The 13,620-nt window shown below is 42.5% G+C and overlaps 1 protein-coding gene across 6 annotated transcripts in view; it reads right to left on the bottom strand.

The window, feature by feature from the left end:
- Positions 1–13,620, bottom strand: part of LOC117219778 (agrin) — an 846,148-nt gene that overhangs the window by 498,225 nt on the left and 334,303 nt on the right. The gene's annotated exons all lie outside the window — the stretch shown is intronic.

The following is a 13,620-nucleotide window of genomic DNA, read 5'->3' as shown; positions in this document are numbered from 1 at the left end:
TCGAAAGGAGTCGGCAACTCGGGGGGCACGTGAATGGACGCCGCTATCGTAACAAAATGATCGTCGTAGCCGGTTGGTCGAGGCCGGAGAGCAGCGTGCATCTGGCTTCGCGGCGGCTCAAAGGCGGGGCCTCACGGGTTCGCGCGTTCTTTCCCTGCGGCCCTTTGACTCCGCGCCCCCGTTTTGTCGGCGTGCATCACGACAGAAGGAAGTGGACAGAAACGAACGGTGAAGTGGTATAAGTAAGAGTCGGAAAGGACGCCGCCGCGGTCGCGGCGAGACGGGTCGGCGAGGGGTCGACTGGATGGAAAAGGGATGGAAAAGGGATGGAAACGGACGGTGTCGGCGGGCGGGCGGCGGCGGCGGGGCGCGCGGGGCAGGGCTCGCCGAGCCAAAGGAAGAAGAAAAGATTGCCGCGCGAGGAGAGTTCCAACGGGTTTGGCTTCGTCCCACGGAAAGCAATTTCTTAACGTAACCTTATCTTTGTCCGCGGGTATAGCTTGCACGCCACGTACAGGCCTGTGCAAAGACGCGTATGTGCCTGGCACACAAAGCGACCGAGCCTCGCAACTTACGTGGGAAACAAGAAATATCTGAATCGCGTTCTCCCCGGCCTCTGCAGCCGGGGAGAACACCGACCCCACCATCGCTCCTGATATTCTCCGCCGCGTGCCGTAACTCTTTCGCTCGTTTTCACTGGATTTCCTTTCCCCGGGACGCGTCGCCGCGGCTTCTACAACCCTCCTGGCACCCTCGCACCCTCGCACAGACAAATCGCCGCCACGTATGTACCCGGAGACATACTTCGCGCGCGCCTCGTCGCCGCGGCTTCGGCGACGTCACGTGCTCGTTTCTAGGACGAGTAACGCCCTATGTCGACGCTATTCGCCGCGCACAACGACTGCGAATTTCTGCGGATCTTTTTTTCGAGGTGGGTAGAATTCTTCGATGGTTCTCGATCCGGAAAGCAACGTGCTCGAAAAATACAGTGATCTCGTACGGAAATGTTCGGTGCTCGGAATTGAAACCGGCAGATCCGAGAATACTAGGTTGTGCATATGCTGGAGTAAAAAGTGGCGGCTTGACTTTTTTGTTTGTAATTCTTTCTTTTTTTGTCACGGTTCGAGGGCAATTCGGGGGCCACGTGACACGATTCCAAGGCTATTCGGAGTCCCAGAGTGACCGTTTTGTGTAGTCTATCGGGGAATTCGTGAAGGGAATTCGATAAATTACGTTTCACCTGCTCAGCAAAATTCAATCATTTCTCCAAACATATGGACCGTTTACCGTGAAACTGGTGTGAGTCTATTTTTTTAAAAAAGAATGAGGTATCACGTAATTTCCGATTAATTTAGTGTAATATTTTATTTGTTCCTAAAAAAGAAAAATGAAAAATAGAAAAGAAAAATACCATACCACCTTCCATATTTTCCTAGACATTTCTTACAGACTTATCAGCCCCCCTGTAATTCTCCTGATGCAACCATAATTGATTTAACTTAATTACCGAATTATTGAGCAATTAATCGAACGATTTAACTACATACTTTTGCTCTCGGATTAAACCATCTATCTATCGAAACCGATCTCTGCGGAGTTCTGCGGAGGTCGGGCCCTCCGTCGAACAAAAAGCGTTTCCGGTTTTCTTTCGTCGGCGTTGGTCGGAGGTGTTCGCTGAAATTTTCGCGCGCGGCTGATATTAGCGAGCGAGCGAGCGAGTCCGATAATGCCGGCTGGTGTAAGGTGGTTTCAAGAGGGGTCAGGAAAAAATCGGGGAAAAAAAGCGAGCCGGCCTTCTCCACATTTATACCACGTGAACCGACAATTCTCTCCCTTTCCTTCTCCACCCCTTCTCCCGCAGCCCAGCAGCGCGCACACCTGTCTTCCTAGCTCTCTGACTCTCTTTCATCCCCTCCCTTTCATCCCCTTCTCGCCCGCCGCCCCCGCGCCGTGCGCATCGTGTACGGTTTTTTCTACGTGTAATTTATCGACTGGACTCCTCTTTTTTTTCGCGGATGGCTCGCGTTCCTTTGCCCTCTCTCTCTCTCTCTCTCTCTCTCTCTATCTATCTATCTCTCTGTCCCGCTCTCGAATCCCCCCGTTTGCTCGCATTCACACCGGCCTCGTTACGGGGGATGGGACACGAGGACGCAACGATTTATAGTAACTGCGCCCGCTGTCCTAGAATATTTTCGGCGGAATTTCTACTCTACCTTTTTCATTCAACCGTCTCTATGGAACGACCTCGCCCTCGCCCCCGCACTCGCGACTCCCCCCAACCCCATTGGGGGGGGGTTGCCATTCAGCCAACCCTTCGAGGCGACGGCCATAAAGCTTAAACGGAACTTTCACCATTCGGAATAATGATACATCTCTGTGTGCACCTATCGACCGAGCCACTTGTTTCGCATTTTACACGCCCTTTCCCCCCTCATTGGATCCCACGACGACTGAATTATTCATTTCCACGGGAATCCGTTCGTTTACAATTAAAATGCCGGACCGATGGAAGGGGCGCGAAAAGTTTACCGGCTCGTCGAGGCTTGCGATTCAACGCGGCGACGTTCGCGTCGATCGTTGAGGGGTGCGTGATCTTCTTCGTTAATCCCTTCTTATGATCTCGCGTGTTTCGCTCGCGATTTTCAAGTAGTAGTTTAATTGTAAATTATTTCATTTTCATTTCGATAATAAATGTGCAATAATGTCGCTGTCAAAATATTGGATCAAAGAGACAGGTTTATTTTATAGAATTAGGAATCTAATCTAATCTGATTTGTTTTTATACCAATGTTAACACTATTGTAAACACTATCGGCCTAAAAATATTCTAAACATCTTGAAATTTCAGAATATGTTTTCGTGTTCGCTAAAATTGCAATTTAGATTGCACGACGAGTATACTCGTCGCGACAGAAAATAGTATCACTTCTCCGTGACGAGTATACTCGTCGCGGCAGAAAGTACTGCCATTTCTCTGTGACGAGTATACTCGTCAATATTGGATCAAAGAAACAGGTTTATTTTATAGAATTAGGTATCTAATCTAATCTGATCTTATTTTTATACTAATGTAAACGCTATTGTAAACACTATCGGTCTAAAAATATTCTAAACATCTTGAAATTTCAGAATATGTTTTTGTGTTCGCTAAAATTACAATTTAGATTGCACGACGAGTATACTCGTTGTGACACAAAATAGTATCACTTCTCCGTGACGAGTATACTCGTCGTGGCAGAGAATGCTGCCATTTCTCTGTGACGAGTATACTCGTCAATATTGCATCAAAGAAACAGGTTTATTTTATAGAATTAGGTATCTAATCTAATCTGATCTTATTTTTATACCAATGTTAACACTATTGTAAACACTATCGGTCTAAAAATATTCTAAACATCTTGAAATTTCAGAATATGTTTTTGTGTTCGCTAAAATTACAATTTAGATTGCACGACGAGTATACTCGTCGCGACAGAAAATAGTATCACTTCTCCGTGACGAGTATACTCGTCGTGGCAGAAAATACTGCCATTTCTCTGTGACGAGTATACTCGTCGAGCACAACTCTTTTAAAGAAAGAAAGAAGTTTCTGTCCGACGATCGCGGTTGCGATTCGCAGATAGAACTTTTATTTCGCACGAAGCAACGCACAGAGAAGTCCGCGAAACGGAAACAAAGCTCTGACGAAACTGAAAAATCGACGCGCAGTCCCTTCGACCGTTCATCGGAATTTATGAACGACAAAGAAGCGACGGAACAACGCGCAACAGTGACCGGCATATTAACGTTCGGACACATTTCGAAACATAATGTAACTCTTTTCACGCGCCATCGACGCGTGCGAAATAATGCGAACGTAATGAACAGCGAATTTTCGTGCGGAACAAAAATTGCGTCCGCGTTGTTCGTTGATGGCGCGAGGCAGGAATCAAATATAAATTATGTCTGTTCGTTTTTTGCTTTTAATAAATTCAGTGACACGGAAATTAATAGAACGATGGGTTTCCAGACGATCGAGATCGGTTGTTTTTAAACTTCGCTCGTTGTTTCCGATCTCATCGATGATTCTCGCGGATTCTCGCGCCGAATCAAAGCCGAACGTTCGATCGATCTCGAATTAATGCGGCGCATACTTCTTCGAGCTGCAACTAAACCGCGCGTCACACGCGGCATGCATTTACGCGCCCCGATGTAAAATTCTCGCTATCAACGTGCCAGAAAGTGTTTGCGCGACGTCAGCGCGCGGCGGCTGCATTCTTCGAAGCCTCGCGTTTCGAGAGGATTTTTCGAGCCGCGGAATCCCGTGGCATTTCGTGGCTCCCGAAGCGTTTCGAGATGCCGCGAAATTTATTCCATTTACGAATGGCTTTCCCAAGAATAATTTTTATCGGGTTCCGTCCCGCCTCGTATTTCCGCTTTCGTTCCGCCACCGGGATAAGGAATTTCGGGCAAATCGGATAACTAACAGCATCCGGATAACGAAGCTCCTCTATTGCCTTTCCCAGCAAAAAATAATATTCCGCGCGTTTTGTTCCCTTTTCGCGGTTGCATTCCGGCGTATACTGTGAATATTTTTTATATATTATATACATTTTATGTATTTCGTGTATTTTATAGATTTCTTTTATTTTATGTATTTTATATGTTTTGTGCATATTATATGTTTCATATATTTTATGTATTTCATATATTTTATATATTTTAGGTACTTCATATATTTTTTATATATTTTATGTACTTCATATATTTTTATATATATGTATATTTCATATATTTTATATATTTTATGTACTTCATATATTTTATTATATATATATTTCATACATTTCATATATTTTACATATTTTACATATATTTTATATATTTCATACATTTCATATATTTTACATATTTTACATATATTTTATATATTTTATATATAAAATATATTTTACATATTTTACATATTTTACATATTTTATACATTTTACATATTTTACATATTTTATACATTTCATATATTTTACATATTTTACATATTTTACATATTTTACATATTTTACCCATTTCATATATTTTATATTTAAACGTATAATTCACTACGGCGTTCACGCTTCGTTGATATTTATATCGGAACCGTTTAATTATTCATAAATACAGATACTTCCAGTGCAATAAAATGCTCAGTAAAGTCATTTCATGCACAGGGTGACCCAATATGAATCACAATCTAAATCAACGCTATTTCAGTAGTATCAAAAAATTGTTCAATTAGATTTTCCAATATCTCGTTTTTTCCTCTCTAGACGTCGAGTTTTTCGGACTCTTTTCAACATCAACATCCCATCTCCTTAACGCACTATCAAGACCATGAAATCGGAATTGCCATCCTCAAAAAAAAACAACAACATCAAATCAGATCAAACAAACGCGCAGCTGACATAACGTGTGCCAGCCTATTAAAAATTCACGGACGAACTCGCCAGACGACATTCGAAGGGTTTTTTCCGGTCGGTCGAGCAGCGATCGCGTGCTTCGAATCATGCTCGTTTCGCGAGAGGAGCGATAATAGTCTCGCGCAACCCTAACCGATTGACGCAAAACCGTTCGCCGGTTTTTCCCCGCCACGGGGAATTGTCTTTGTGCATCGTCCCGTTTCGAGACTTCTATCGAATGAAACGGGACCGGGGGGTGGCAGGGGGCCGCCACCGGGGGTAGCTCGCTCGCTGAAAAGGTCACCGATACGGCGGCCGTTTTTTTGTCCGGCGGACTTTTTGTGTGTCGCGAACGCATCGCGACACGGCGATATATGCATCGGTGGCATTACCGTCACCAGAATCACGGGCGCATCTCCGCGCGTGGAATTGCTCGCGCGCGCGCGACTCTCACACTGTCGCGCCGTGCCCCGCATACATACATATATATACGAGGACGCTCGAGTGGTCGCGCGCTTCTGCCGGCATCATTTTGCAATTAAATTTCGAAGCGCGAGCATACAGCGACTACTTGAAATAAATTCATCCGAGCGCGCCGCCGCGCCGCCGCCCTCGTCGACGGCTTTTACACGGGGGCTAGAATGAAACGTCCCGTTCTCCGATAAGGAGAGATAGCATCGATTGCCATCTGGCGAGCACCCCGCGCCATCGAAATTACCATTTCACCGGGCATAATGCTTGTGTATATTGTAAATAACATCGGTCCAGTCGCTGCTGGATCGACGGAACTTCCCGTCACGCTTTGGTAAATGTTAAACCGTAAGAGATTCGTTGGCGGAACAAATTTTCAAAATCGTTGGAAAACATTTCGTTTTGGGATACGAAATTCGTTCTTAACCTTCGGTCATTTTCTTTTTTGGCATCCGCGACAGCTGCGGATAGATCTGGCCGATTCTTTGCGATTAATCTTTCGTTTGTGTGTTGTTAACACGTTCCGTGCCACGTGTACCATCGATGGTACACGCTTGCATGTTTACTTAGTGAACCGAACAAATTGTTTACAAGAAATTTAGAACCGAAGAATCAATTTCCACCGCAAGAATGGGCGTTGATAAGTTTTTGTTACGTTGTTATGTGTACGAGAATTAACAATTGCACGTAATACATCAAGTTTTAGTAAAATATCAAAGTGTGAAGATTCGAGTAAAAAAAGCTCGGCACGGAACGTGTTAAAGTCTCTTTGCCGAGGCTGATGGTAATTCTCTTTTTAGTTTCAGTGTTAATAGCTAATAATTCAATTGTTATAATTATTTCGTTTCTATGTTATTGAAGCCTCTTCGCTGAGGCTGATAGTAATACTTTTTCTAGTTTCAGTGCTAATAGCTAATAATTCAATTGTTATGATTATTTCATTTGTACGTTACTAAAGCCTCTTCGCTGAGGCTCATGGTAATTCTTTTTTTAGTTTCAGTGTTAAAACCTAATAATTCAATTGTTATAATTAATGTAAATTGACCCGGCGCCCGCCATCCGAGGGTTGATAACTAAAATGTTAATTAAGCTTCCCAAAATGTAATAAAACATGTAGTGTGTAACATAACTATCTTAGTATTTGTAAGATAGTTTTAATATATGTAAGATATATATATAGTTAATTTGTCACGTTTGTAAACGAATTAAACAGTTAGCTGTGTTCGACGAGTATACTCGTCACGGAGAAGCGGCTGTATTTTGTGTCACGACGAGTATACTCGTCATGGAAAAGTGTCTGTATTTTGTGTCACGACGAGTATACTCGTCATGGAAAAATTACAGTATTTTCTGCCACGACGAGTATACTCGTCGAACACAATTATAACAGTTTCAAGAAAGAAAGAAAGAAGTTTTATCCGACGACTCCGGTTGCAATTCGCAAATAGAATTTGATTGATATAGAATCACAATTTTAGCAAAATTTCCTCGGAGTCGTTGATATCAACGCCGAAAAAATCGTCGGAGTCCAAAGGATTAAAGATCGTCGCGCGCAACGATGCCCGCTGAAACTTTGAAAATTCCGGGCACCGGAAGCGGTCGGAAGGGAAGGAAGCCTCGCCGGATCGTCTTAACAGGCTGGCAAATCACCCAACGCGTTTCGGTGGGGTTGAAGGGGGGGGGGGGTAGGGAGAGTGGAAAGGTGCACGGAATGCCTGCGTGAAATTTGTAGCGCGGCGAATGTCGATTATCAATTATTACCGAAGTTCGGAAGCGCGAAGGACGAGGCGGACGTTAGGTGCAGTTACCATTATTTGAATAGTTCACCGATACGATCGTTTCGGCAATGCGCACTGCGGGCATCCGAAGTTTCAACATCCGGATATTGAATATGGTTATACGGAAATTGGGAATATTCCGGATACCATGGTCGCCGTTACTTCGGCCGGCCCGGCATCAGATGTTTCGATGACAACGGTGCCTCCCCCCCCCCCTCCCCTGTGGCCAATTAGTTTTGAATTCCGCGTAAATCAGCCGCAACAGTCTTGCGAGCGGTCGAGTAATTGGAAATAGTCTTGGTTCCTGTGATTCCGGCCGTCTATGGGCTCTTTGAGCGGCAACAGCAGCAGCAGCAGCAGCCGCCTCTCATCGTTCATTAGCGCGCGACGAGCTTGCGAAAGTTTCCGCGTTGCCAACTCCCGTTACAAGCGCCGCCGCTCTGACCCTTCGATATTCTCGCAAATGCTCGTCGAGTCCGATGAACGTGCGAAGAAAATCGAAAGGAACAACGACGATCCATGAAGCAACGCAAAATTCTCCACAATTGTCCCTCAGCTCATGAAGAAAAATGGACAATTTAGGGAGACGAGATACGATTGCGAATAAGGGAATTCTATTCGAAGTTTCACATTAATATCTCGTCGTTTGCATCGAATTCTAGTTGCAGAAAAGACTCCGTACAATTTCGAAGACATTAAACCTAGAAAATATGAATGTCCGATGAATGTGCGAAGAAAATCGAAAGGAACAACGACGATCCATGAAGCAACGCAAAATTCTCCACAATTGTCCCTCAGCTCGCGAAGAAAAGTGGACAATTTAGGGAGACGAGATACGATTGCGAATAAGGGAATTCTATTCGAAGTTTCAAACTAATATCTCGTCACTCACATCGAATTCTAGTTGCAGAAAAGACTCCGTACAATTTCGAAGACATTAAACCTAGAAAATATGAATGTCCGACGAATGTGCGAAGAAAATCGAAAGGAACAACGACGATCCATGAAGCAACGCAAAATTCTCCACAATTGTCCCTCAGCTCATGAAGAAAAATGGACAATTTAGGGAGACGAGATACGATTGCGAATAAGGGAATTCTATTCGAAGTTTCACATTAATATCTCGTCGTTTGCATCGAATTCTAGTTGCAGAAAAGACTCCGTACAATTTCGAAGACATTAAACCTAGAAAATATGAATGTCCGATGAATGTGCGAAGAAAATCGAAAGGAACAACGACGATCCATGAAGCAACGCAAAATTCTCCACAATTGTCCCTCAGCTCGCGAAGAAAAGTGGACAATTTAGGGAGACGAGATACGATTGCGAATAAGGGAATTCTATTCGAAGTTTCAAACTAATATCTCGTCACTCACATCGAATTCTAGTTGCAGAAAAGACTCCGTACAATTTCGAAAACATTAAACCTAGAAAATATGAATGTCCGATGAATGTGCGAAGAAAATCGAAAGGAACAACGACGATTCATGAAGCAACGCACAATTCTTCACAATTGTCCCTCAGCTCATGAAGAAAAATGGACAATTTAGGGAGACGAGATACGATTGCGAATAAGGGAATTCTATTCGAAGTTTCGCATTAATATCTCGTCGATCACATCGAATTCTAGTTGCAGAAAAGACTCCGTACAATTTCAACAATATCAAACCTAGAAAATAGAAAAGGGGATCGTACGACATGCACGAATGCAACGTTGCATTCGTCGCGGACTCGCGTCCGCAGACGGTTCAATTTTCGAAAGTTAATCCCCGCTCGCGAAATTTTGCGAAATTGCGCACGGGAATCAATAATATCTCTGTCGATGGCCGCGACAAAGCGAGAGCCCGGTTACGATTTCCATTGAAAAAGCAACAACGATTGTGCGGGCGTTGCGTCGTCCGCGCGGAGAGAGCGTTTTAATACGCGCGTAATCAATTTTCTTCACAAATCAAGATCGAGCGGCAATAGCGGCATTGTGCGCCGCGAAGCGAAAACGTATTTTCACCGTGCCCTTACACCGGGCCGCCGCGCGTATCGACTTTTATCTTTTGGCGTACACCGTTCCAAAGGCATACACTTTTACAAAACATCGATACAAATCATCCTGTCGAACGCGTAATCCGCGGGGCTCTTTTTCCAAAAGCCCGGGCCAACGTTCCGCCCCCGCCCCCCCCCCACCCCCGTTGCCGCAGCGTGCGCGCATTGTCGGCGCACTTTGTACGAGCATTTTCGTTTCACGGCGGCGCCTCGATTTTCGAAATCACGGTATTATAGAGCCGCCGGTTTTACCCGACAGATATTTCTGCATAAATAAAAACGAAAAAAAAGAACAGAAAAAAAGGGCCGTCACTTCGAATCGGAACGTGTTAACCACCCGGCGAACGGACCTCGACGGTGTTGTTCCGTGGCGCGCGTGTGCGCCCTGCGAACCGAAAGAAAACAAATGGACGCGTGTATTCGTCCCCCTCGCGTATTCCGGCCGCGTGTTTCGTTCTTTTTTTCTTTTTTTTTTCTTTTTTTTTTCATCGACATCGATACTTTTCCATCACTGTCACGGAACCGTTCCCGCGTACTCCTTGCGATTCACCGCGATAACTGATTGATCGACGATAACGCTGGAATTCAATTCATCAAAAGAGCGTCGACAATTTGCGGTATCACCGTTGCAAATTATACGTTTCATGCGGCACCAACCGGAAACCGGTGCGCGCGGAATGTACGTTTGCTTGTCTAAAACGTATCGTCTTATTGTATTATATGTTATTGTAATAATAAAATTAATAAATAAGTATATATAAGCTGTATAAATCTAAATTATGATATAACTATATAATATATAAATTATACAAAAAATTAATTATATATAACTATCTATATCTAAATTATATACTATATCTAATATCTACTATACTATATCTAAATTATATATATAACTATATATATATATAAATTTTAATTTAATCCCTTCACAACCGAGGGAAATATTTTTCCCCGTATTGAAATTGGTGATTGTATTTAATTGTTGATTATTTTTGTTATTTTTTACTATTTAAACTATTTCACTATTTTTTACTATTTTGTTATCTTTTACTCTGTGCAATGTTCATCTTTGCTTCGCGACCGAATGAAATTGCTTCGCGGAATATCGTAATTAGCACGTCGTTCTGTATAATAATTTTATTTCATAATTTTGTATTATTTCAGTTAACATTTTGTTATAATAAACCAATAAATAAAAGACACTGCACAGTAATAAGCCCAATTATAATTCCTGTTACCTTCATAGTCCATTGGGAGAAATAATATTAATAATTATTTATAAAATATGAATTCCATAAAATTCCAATAAAAGACTACACATTGTTATTATTGTATTCTTCTTAGGATTCTCATTTATTTTACGTCTGAACAAACTGAAATAAACAGTTACACAGTAATATTTACTCTTAGCAACCCGATGCTGTAAGGGTTGACTTTAAGGGTTGACATAATCTTGACATAGCCTCGACACAACCCTGTAAGGGTTAACGTTAGGCTTTCAGCGATTTTTATTGCAATAAAAATTCGTCGATTAAATTCCTCGCGATCGTAATTTAAGAAATTTCAAAACCCGCAAAAACCCAGCGTTATAAAAGCAATTAAACAAATTCCGAGGCATTGCAACGAAAAGCTCGATAATAGATCGAACCGCCGTCGATAATTTAACATTGTACAATCAATTGTTAACTTTCCAACGGTTTAAACAGAAAAGCGCAACAGAAGCGGGTTTCGGCATCAAAATCGAACCGCAGGCAACAAAATCGAGTCAGGACAAAATTGTTTAAACAGTCTTCGTCGCGAAAATTCGTGGACGATTCGGAAGAATTACGGGCGATCGGGGTGAGAAACGAAGGCGTTCCGAGGAAGTTCGGGATCGTTGGCCGGCTTCTTACGTCGCGTTAATATTCAGGATTTCTCCGATTCTCTTCGACGAGGCGGGGGGAAGGTCCGGGCGGCCCAAGTTTCGCCCGGTAAACCTATACAAACTATTGTTTCGCTGTCAGTTCTCGCCGGAACACGACGGCAGAGCGGAAAGAGAAATATACGTGCGAAGTCAATTCGTTGGTTGCGGACCTGGCTCCGGAAAGAGAAAGGTACATATTTGTACAGAGTACGTCCCCTTGTCGTTTCATAGCTAGACGGCCGCTCGACAATGGTTCCCGTTAATTAACAGTTCGCGAAATAGGCCAAGCAAGCGGGACCGCCTGAAATTACAATGGCTCGCTTTCGGTATCCCATTATTTCGGAAAGAACAATTACGAGGGGAAAGAACAATCTCTGACGCGGGACGGAAGTTCGGCGCGTTAGTTCAAGCACTGACTCGAGATTGTTTAAAGTAGCCGCGGATGTACAACTTTCCTGCGCGCAGAGCTCCGCAAGAATTCGGTTTCACTTTCCCGCCGCGGATCGTTCGCGGCGAGGAGGAGTCCTCCGAACGGTATTTACTTGTTTTCTCGCTCGTGTAAATCCAATCCGTCTCGTCGGTGTGTGCATATGTACATATACATATACACGTTTTATACGTGGCTTTACGTTTTATACGTACAAACAATTTCTCCCAGAAATGCCAGAAATTTCGATAAAACCGGCGAATCGTGTTCGAAGCTTCAAATTGATATTACATCGATCCGCGTTTGCCAACTACCGTTGTAATTTATTGGTACGTCGGTGCTGAGGCAACATAAAATGTCGCATGCGAGCGTGTGAGTCGGGTAAGAAAAATCGCGGCAGAGAAAACAGGCGCAGGAGCGGCACAGGGAAATTCGCAGCAACCCGAAATTCGGCTTTTCCGAGAGAAATGATTGTACGGTAAATGTCTCTCTAATTGACGCTCAGATTGTCCACAGAAAATGGACAATTTGTCTCGACGAATTTCTTAATCCAAGTACATATTCGTTAGAATAAAAATGTTGCATTTAAGGCTCGGCGAATGACAGTAAAACTTTTTTATACTTTTTAATAAGTCTCGCAATCTTATCTATAGTATATTTGTAAAAAAAGACTGCTGACTGGATAAAAAGGGTATATACTTTATTAAATTATATGATTAATTAATTAATCTTATATTAAATTATATGATTTTAATTAAATCTTACGATTTTAATTGAATTACATGCTTTGAATTGAATTATATGATCTCAATTAAATTATGATTCCAATTAAATTATATGATCTCAATTAATTATATGATCTCAATTAAATTATGATTCCAATTAAATTATATGATCTCAATTAATTATATGATCTCAATTAAATTATATGATTTTAATTAAATTATATGATTTCAATTAAATTATATGATTTCAATTGAATTATATGATCTCAATTAAATTATACGACTTCAATTAAATTATACGATTTCAATTGAATTATACGATTTCAATTAAATCATATGATTTTAATTAAACAATATATTTTTAATTTACACATCATAAAGTACTGTATTCAAATACATGAAGAAAATCAAAGACACACGGCATAACTACAATAATTCGCACACTTTCCAAAGAGATTGCAAACTAATTAATCATCTAACACAAACCGATTAATTCATAGGGAAAACAATATAGATCATTTTAAAGACGATACCCTATCCAAATCGTTCGAACACCAGAACAAAGCGCATACGTTCCGACGGCAAATAAATCGCGCGAAATTAGCGCGAAGAATTATAGGGAAAGTTCATATCCAATCTCAGAGAGAAGGTATCGATTGCGCTGAACGATAAACAAGGGAAAAACCGTCGAATGTAAACGCGTTTTACGGACGTCCGCGGGCGGGCGTTCGCGCACAGTTCCGCGATTTGTGGAACGGCAATGTTTTACGTAATTCCAGGTATTTATGTGTGACCATTGTCGTAGCTTACCGACTGAAAAATTGCCTCGGCTCGGGCCGCGCGCGTTTGCGTGTGCGTGTGC

The sequence above is a fragment of the Megalopta genalis genome, chromosome 5 (assembly GCF_051020955.1).
Source record: "Megalopta genalis isolate 19385.01 chromosome 5, iyMegGena1_principal, whole genome shotgun sequence".
Classification (NCBI taxonomy): domain Eukaryota; kingdom Metazoa; phylum Arthropoda; class Insecta; order Hymenoptera; family Halictidae; genus Megalopta; species Megalopta genalis.
This window is presented reverse-complemented; position numbering and strand designations above follow the sequence as displayed.